Source organism: Squalius cephalus (genome assembly GCF_949319135.1).
Source record: "Squalius cephalus genome assembly, chromosome: 9".
NCBI lineage: Eukaryota > Metazoa > Chordata > Actinopteri > Cypriniformes > Leuciscidae > Squalius > Squalius cephalus.
In genome coordinates this window covers 1,590,001-1,599,360 of record NC_137130.1, presented here as the reverse complement: position 1 = coordinate 1,599,360, position 9,360 = coordinate 1,590,001, and positions in this window count along the sequence as shown.

The window sequence follows — 9,360 nt, the reverse complement described above, 5'->3', positions numbered from 1 at the left end:
CGGGATCCTTAGGCTATATCTCTGGACAAACCCTCAAAAACGCCACGTCAAAAGACTCAAAGTCAGCTGTGGAAACACAAAACCACATGTTATTAATATCACGTGTGAATGACCATGAGGAAAAAATGAAAGCACAGCGGAGAATGTTCCAGGTTAAAGGCCAGAAGCTGGACAGACAGTTATGTTCGTTGTTTACACCTGGTATTAACATGCGTTTCCCGATTATACCTGGTGTTTTAATCCGTCTCTTTTGTCCACTTTCAACCACCACCTCTGTCCTGATTTCTTCGAGGGGAGGGTCTATGGACAGGTAATAGTTTTTTACCTAGTTTTTTTCAACATTATAAGTTCGGTGTAAAACGTTAAAACTGCTCATGTTTTACTGCAGGACAGCAAATGCGAGTGAATTTTCTGTCATGTTTGCAGGACTGTGATATGAAGAGTGTGCAAAGTAACATATTTTAGCAACAGTGTGAAAGTGTATAGCACATAACAGTCACAATACTGAGATAAACATGAATATACAGTATATTGGTACAATATGCGCCACAAACACAACATGCGTCATCGTTTTCAAATACCTCCGGTTTCACAGTCCACAGATGTATCCACTTTGGGGCTATTTACACAACACCGTTTTCAACTAAAACTATAAAGATTTTTAAGCATTTTGGACGTTATTTACACGACAACTGCGTTTTGGGTGTAACAAACTTTTGAAAACGTGTTTTGAAAATGGTAGTAAAACAACAAAATATGATGTCATGCACATGCGCATTAGTGTTCAGTTCATATGTGTTTCATCGCCATCTAGTGGCCAGGCAGCAGAACACAGCGTTTTCAGTCGTGTTCATGGGTCCGCGTGATGGGGACCGTTTACATAATGGTGTCGTCTACTCAGTTCTCAAAGGAAAAACTTATCCATTTTAAGCGTATCGTCTGTAAACGTACCCTTAGCATTTTCAAAAAGCTTCGTTCTCATTAATAAAAATGCGGTCTCAGTGTGGTCGGAAGCATAGGCGTCGATTTCGGGGGACACGGGGGGGACACGTACCCACCAGATTTCGTCATTTTATACCCACCACTTTTGGTTCGATTTTTTTTTTACTGTTTTCAGTGGTTGTGAGGAGCAATATGAGAGAGAAATGTGGTAATCATTGTCTAACCCAACAAAAAAACATTATAATATTTATTTTATTTTATTTTCCGTGTTCGCATTTATGAGGGAAAAAACAACGTGTCAGTTCTCGGTTATGGACGTGAGCGCTCTGAAAGCGGCACTAAAAGACTGCTTTAAAACTTTCACAGAGACCTCAAACAGAACAGCTGCCTTTCTTTAAAGTGAATTTCGTTTTGTATTAATTATATCTTAATTTTAATCAATGTTTCATGAACCAATGTCTGGATTTAATAAATAAGAAGTAAATATAGCAGAATCACGACATGGAGGCGCCGGCGAGTGAACTGGAGTTCGTCTCATAAATGAACCGAAACTCCGCGTATAATGCACATTCACATTCACAGCGTATTTAGACACATTTAGACGCATTCATAATCATTACTTTTACCGGTTCTTTGTGGCAAGCTTTATGCGTGCGGTCGTGCGCTTGAGTGCGGCTATATTAGGCTACGTAAGCTCATTATCCTGTAGGCTATATAAGTAATTAAATTAATATAAAGGGGCGATTTGTCCATGAATGACTTAAATGAACAACTAGCCAACTACTCGACTAGGAAAAAAACTTTTAGTCAGAAGCAGCCCTTATTCCACATATTTTCGAACCAGGCAACAGGACATCTGTGTTGAGCGAGCGACCCTGCGGAATAAACGAGCGGACCGGAATATTCAGAAATGCACTCTCCACTCACGAGCTCTGATCGGAATAAACCCGAACCTCACTGTCTGTTGAACTTGCGCAGAAACATCAAAATATAACCAGCTTTTTAAAATGGTTTTTAAAACTAAACACTATTTTAGCACAAATTATGATCTTATTGGCGATTTTTTTTTTATAATTATTGACAAAATTAGAATATAGTAAAAGGTTTTTTTTTTTTTGTTTTTTTTTTTTTTGGGTGGGCCTGTTGAAAAGTGGGGCCGTGCCTGAGCTACAGGACATCGTCTTTCAAAACATACTGCGCGAAAGAGAGAAAAAAAATGAATGCGTCATTGTACCCAGCACTTCTGAAAATGCACTTCCGAATGCGTCTCTGTCCCCAGCACATTTCAAACCAAACTGATGCCCATGGTCGGAAGGCCAAAACGGAGAGAAAAAGATGCGTTTTCAAACAAAAACATATTAAGCAATCCGATTAAATGAAATTTTGCCTATGGAAGTGGTCGAAAGTGGACGAGCTCAAATTGTTTTAGACCCAGTTTACACCTGTAATTAGAGTCGTCCACTTGTGATCCAATAGCAGCTGTAAACAGGGCCTTATTTCTCATTGTCAGCTCTGCATGTACAGTTGCACACTCACTGCCAGCAGCTTAAAATGAGCCCATCATCCCTGCTTTGAGGATTAATTCAAGAGTCATTTCAGGACATGTGAGGAACGCAAACTGCAAATCACTTCAACTAATGCAGCTTCATCTGACGGAGAGCTGAAATACTGTAATACACACACCTTTATAAACTCTGAACTGAAGAAATACTCTAACACTTTACAACAAATGCTTCTACTGCATTCATTAATCTTAGTTAATTTCATTATTTACTAATACATTATTAAAATCAAAAGTTGAATCTGTTAATATTATTTAATGGACTATGAACTAACAATGAACAGCTGTATTTTTATTAACTAATGTTAACAAGGATTAATAAATACTGTAAAAATGGAATTGCTCATTGTTAGTAAATGCATTAAGTAATGTTAACTAATGGGACCTTATTGTAAACTGTTAGCAGAAATGCTAATAATAATAATAATAAATTTGTCACAAGCTACAATCCTGTTTTTTTTTTTTTTTTTTTTACTTTAACGAATATTGCACAAGATTATTTAGTTTCATCCCAAACATTAGACTAATAGACTATTAATGTTCACAATATAACTTAATACTGCATCTTGTGGATTGATACATGAAATTATTAAAGATAAAATCACTCCAGGATTTCATAAGGTAAATTATTTTGTTTTTTTTAAAGAGAAAAACGTTGCATGCACTAAGAAATCACAGACGCGATCACTTCTAGTTCATTCATCACATTGTAAATAAAAGGTCAAGTTGAGCACATTGCATTATCCCAGCTAACGAAAATATATTCTGAAAGCGTTCTGCTAACGTTCCCATTTAAAGTAAAAATTTTACATTTTAAATGTTAACATTTTTAAATGAATCTCTTAAGTGAATGATTCAATGACTCACTAATAATGACTTTACTTGTTTCATTACTGGATGAATCAGCGTTTTTGAACAAATGAATGATACAATGACAAACACATTTTTAACAGTCACTTGTCACCACCTACTGGTGTAATAATGTAATTGACACAATCTTTATTTGAAGCATCAAGTTACTTTCAAAAGGAGATTTGCTCTATTTTGAGAAAACTACCGTAGATAGTTACCTGTGATAATCTGAATGATTGTAAGACAGAAACAATGACAGTAGGCGCGTTTCCATTACAGATTTGAGCAAAACTTTTGCGATTTTTTTCTAAATGTCGACAAAAAACTATTTCGAAATGACGGCGTTTCCATTAACCGATGTTATGAGACTAAAACTTCATTTTTTCCTCTCGCGAAAAGTAAAGTCATTCCAAAAACCATGGCAGCGGACGTTGGTAGGTTTCCCAGCCACTGCACTGGCCATTATTATTAATCAAAGGAGACGTATGTATGTTTTCAAAGCATTAATGGTGAGGAACGACCCTTATTATACTGTGAGCGGCTCATATGAGGAGTTTCTGGGTGTTTCTCCCTCAGATCTGCTTCGAGGTCTTGATTGTGGCTTTTATTTGAGGTTTAGAATCCATTATTCCTGTAATTCTTTTGTCTTATATGAGTTTAATAAAGAGCTCTGTCTCGTATTCTGTCCAAACACACCGCGTCATCTACGTCAGCTGACCTGTAAATGCACGAAAACTTTTTCCATTGCAGTTTTATTTCGAAATATTTATTTTTCGAATTGCCTGAAAAACCCCTCATGCGAGCGTACAAAGTTTTTTGCGATAAATGCGAGTTTTTGCGAAATTGACGTGTTTCCATTGAGCGTATTTTCAATTCGCAATTTCAATTTGCGCAATTTGAAGGGTAATGGAAACGCGGCTACTGTGTGGTTGAAAAGACTGTTTGTGAAGCCGTTTCATATCTATACATGACAACGGCTCACTCTGGATCAAAATTTAATGGGTGTTTGAAACGAGATCATGATCTTTTCACGATGAATCGTGCAGCTCTCTACTGTACATACATGTTAGTATGCTATTCTGAACATGAACTGGAGTTTATCTTTTAAATGAAGCCGTGTTCGCCATTAAACCTGTTCAGACAGGAACTCATTCTACGAGCTTCGGACCCCCCAGCAATTTCCACATAATTGAACAATGTTTCTGTCACCTAACATTGGCAGGTCCTGTTTTTAACGTCACAGAGAAAGTATTTGCTTACGGCAAGATGACAAGATGACAGCGAAACACAACCTGACTGCCGCCCACCTTCCCTTCCAGAAAACCCACAATCCTCTGCTTCAGAAGTCAAGAAAACTCACTCGTCAAGACAACTGAGAGTATGTACAACGCATAAACAAAGGGTTACAGCTTCATAACACACTCTGTGATTGTTTACTTCCCAGAGTACTTGTCTCAGTCTACTGAATATATTGTTTTATTATCACTCTTTTTCCATTATTATTTCCAGGTTACCAGATTTCACAGAAGTTGTACTCTGCATATATCTGTGGCAAATAATAAAATATCATTAATAACAAAAACTACTTCCTCCAGCGGGAGTTCTTCTCTATATCAGAGTCAGTGTTTCTGAACTCCTGAAACGCCTCCATTGTAGTCTTGAGTTTCTTCCGGGAACGAACACGTCACAATATTCCTCATTATAATAATTCATGCGCAGAATAAAGGGGCGGGGCCAGGTTGAGTTAGTTAGTAGTGTGTTAAACTGGCGGTTATGGAAAGGGGCGGGACATTTCCCAAACACACTCGAATCGCTCGACCAATCACAACACACTGCTCCAGCCGACCAATCAGAGCACAGTGTGCTTTTCAGAAGGAGGGGCTTCATAGAGACAGGAAGTAAACAGGAGTGTGTTTCCCGTAACTCACTGCTTAACTATCATTGTAAGATGCATCATAGTGAGCGAGTCACGACTGTTTCCAGAAACCGTATTGTTGCGAATTGGTTGTTCAACCACGTTAGTTAGTGATATCACGCACGTATAGAGTAATAACTTATTTTAATGACTCGGTTTGAGATGGAATTAACACTAGATGTTTTGCTATAAATTACAGACATGCATCTGAGGACTGTCTAGTTTTTCTCAGTTGTTTTGCTTTATTTCCAGATTCACTCATAGACTCGTTCTCACACTAGAGCTCGTTCACACACGCGCACTCTTCAGAAACGACACTTTAAATCTCTCGACAAACTAAAAGATGTAAATGACATTTGTATGTATTCTAAATAAAAGATATAGATTGTACTGAATGTCAGCTTGATTATTCTGCTCAAGATAATGTTTTATGGAGTCCACATATCATGAAAACTAGAAACTCTTCTTCAAAGTCGAGATCTGTCGCTCAAACACACAACTCTGCGATGCTATTTGCGAATGTTCGTTGGAACGATGGTTTCGTGAAACACCGACTCGTTGAACTGCTGATAACGACAGAACTTGCGACCATAGTTGGCTAATGAGGCTTTCGGGAAACTCAGTCCTGATCGTTACTGACAGACTGGGAAGAGAGGAGCTGCAACAATGGAGAATATGAGGAAAATAATCAACATTCAACATTCAATACATTGATTATTCAAAATAATCAATTCAGGAAAACCTGTTCTAGTAGAGCCACAAATCAACAGCTTTACAGAGGACAATTATCTGTGAAATAATCCCTACATATTAGTTTTTGAATGCACATAAATTCTGATCTCAAAGTCGACACACACTCCTGTCTAAGTGGTCGATTCTTATCCAGAATAAACTGGATCAGATATGCCGAGACCCTGTGCAGAATCACAGAAGCGTGTCGCCTCTCAAAGAGTTCAATTACATACAATGGCTTTAGAAAAATGATTTCAGTCTGTAAATGCAGCACATAAAGCTCTGCAACAGCATTCATTAACCTCAGGAAAACTCCCGTCCAAATGGCAAACAGTCCCAGAGGAACGGCCGGTCCGGTTATACCGTATCGAGAGAGACAACAGGAGCAGATTTACCCTGAGACGATAAAACACACGGGCCGCGCGCGTGTGTGTGTGTGTGTTACCAGCGAGCGGCTGGCGTTTCATGCCTGCGGGAGCAAGTTAACCTCATTCACACTTTTACAGTCAATGCCGGAGAGTCTTCAGGGGAGACGAGGAATAAATAGATACAGAGCATAAAGGACATCAGGCCGATCCTTGAGAACCGGACGCTTATCGCTTTAACATACAACACACTTTCACCGTGAATTAGCTTAATTCAGAAGCACAATGCATTCAAAAATGCATTAAAACCATTAGTATTCACAATGTTGCATTATTCTATACTACCAGCAAAATCAACATAAATATACACTATTGTAAGTTTGTTTTGTTTTAAAGAAATTTATATTTTTATTCATCAAGGATGCATTAAATCGATCAAAGTGATAGTAAGTATATTTACAATGTTACAAAAGATTCTATTTCAATTAAATGCTGTTCTTTTAAACTTTCTATTCATCAAAGAATCCATGAAAAATAAAATGCATGACGGTTTCCACAGAAATATGAATCTGTTTTCAGCACTGATAATAATCATAAATGTTTCTTGAGCATCAAATCCTCATATTAGAGTGATTTCTGAAGGATCATGTGACACTGAAGACTGGAGTAATGATGCTGAACATTCAGCTTTGATCACAGGAATAAATTGCACTTTACTATATATTCACATAGAAAACAGATGATTTACATTATAATAATATCTCACATTGTTTTACTGTATTTGTGATCAAATAAATGCAGCCTTGATGTCCAAGTCGGCTTTACAGAAAATCACATTGCTAATGTTTATAATATCATGTTATGATAGTTGCATTTAGCAGATTATGGACGATAATATAGTTTATATACCGGTAATATAATGAATATAATCATGCACTCGAGATTTGCTTTATAGTAAGCCTATATATTGTTTTGATTTGCATATATAATACATATCCAGCTGCAGACCTGCTATAGACTTTTCAAAAATGTAAACAAAATCATACTCAAAACACTTTTGAACAGACTTGTAAGAAGGAACATCCCAGCATTATGTGTTATGAAGACTGAGATGTTCACAGCTCGAATGCACAGATAAATACTGAAGCACAAAAGCTGGTTACACAGTAAAAAACATTGGGTTCTTTTTTTTAACCCAACCGTTGGGTTACACACATTGGGCCACTATGTTGGGTTATTTTCCTAAAATGTTAGGTCATTTTTAAAATCGTTGGGTAATTTCTAATAACCTGACTGTTGGCTTAAATATGTATGTTGTATGTGCACTTGTGTATTTTGAATTAATCTACACAATTATGTATATTTATATTAATCCTAGACTCTCCAATATTTAGTTTGTAATTTAAAAAATATATATTTGTTGAGACATATTTATTGTTTTATATACATAAACAATCTGTATTTGAAAACAAAGTGTATTTTATTTATGAAAAATATTTTATATATATATATATATATATATATATATATATTTTTTTTTTTTTTTTTTTTTTATTAACATAAATAAAATAAATGGTTAATTTAACTGTTGGGTTACTTTTAACCCAATGCATTGGGTAAAAATAACCCACCGTTGGGAAGGTGCTATACCACCCCATAGTTGGGTTACTCGTTGGGTTATTTTTAACCCACTATTAAGTATTACCAGAACCAGGAAGTATGAGCATATTAGCCCGGTTCTGTCAACACTGCATTGGCTCCCTATTAAACATCGTATACATTTTAAAATATTGCTGATTACTTACAAAGCACTAAATGGTTTAGCTCCGCAGTGCTTGAGCTCTTAACGCATTATAGTCCTTCACGTCTACTGCAATCGCAAAACTCTGGCCAGTTGATAATACCTAGAATATCAAAATCGACTGCTGGGGGTAGATCCTTCTCCTATTTACCACCAAAACTCTGGAACAGTCTTCCTACCGTTGTCCGGGAAGCAGACACACTCTGTCAGTTCAAAGCTAGACTAAAGACACATCTCTTTTACCTGGCATTCATACAAAACATTACATTTCTATTATTCAAATCAGTTAAATGATTATTAGGTTGCATAGATTAGGTCAGCCGGAACCAGGGACACTTCCTATAACACCGGATGTACTCGTTACGCTAATGTTAGTCTTTCTGTTTATTCTGAGGTTTACTGAAGTCAGCCGGATCCGGGCCGGATCCAGATCAGGTGGTGGACCTGCGCCTGCACACACACACACACACACACACACACACACACACACACACACACACACACACTCCAGATCAGATGGTGGACCTGCGCCTGCACACGTCCACGACGCATCCCTGAAGGTCCAGCCTCATCCGCCCTGTGAAGGCCTCATCCACACGACAGCATCGGCACTGATCCTCAACACTCGTCTCCACACCGGCGTGATGACACCGACTTCCAACCAGATGAACTGGATAATACTCTGAATGTTCTGATCCAATCTGACCGCTGACCTGTAAATATCATAATCACACACTGTTCGCTGGTTGGCCAGAGGAGAACTGAGCGACTGAGCCTGGGTTCTCCCAAGGTTTATTTCTCCATTCTGTCACTGATGGAGTTTTGGTTCCTGCCACTGTCGCCTTGGCTTTTGGCTTGCTTAGTTGGGGACATTTAATATTCAACAATATTATTGATCTGCCTATTTAGGGTGGACGATGACGCAATTTTCTTCTAGAAACAAACTTTGTTGTATTATTTTCATGTTATCTCTGTGAAGCTGCTTTGATGCAATCTGTATTGTAAAAAGCCCTGTATAAATAAAGGTGACTTGACAAGTGAGTAGAGTTTCATTCGAGTCCCTGTCTATATCACTCAATTAAACGAGCGCATATTTAGAAAAGACAGATGGAGGATGAGGAAGTCTGCATTAGCTGTGTCCATTCATCAACTCTGACCTGGATTAAGTCTCGTTTTGTCCTGGAGTCGTGCA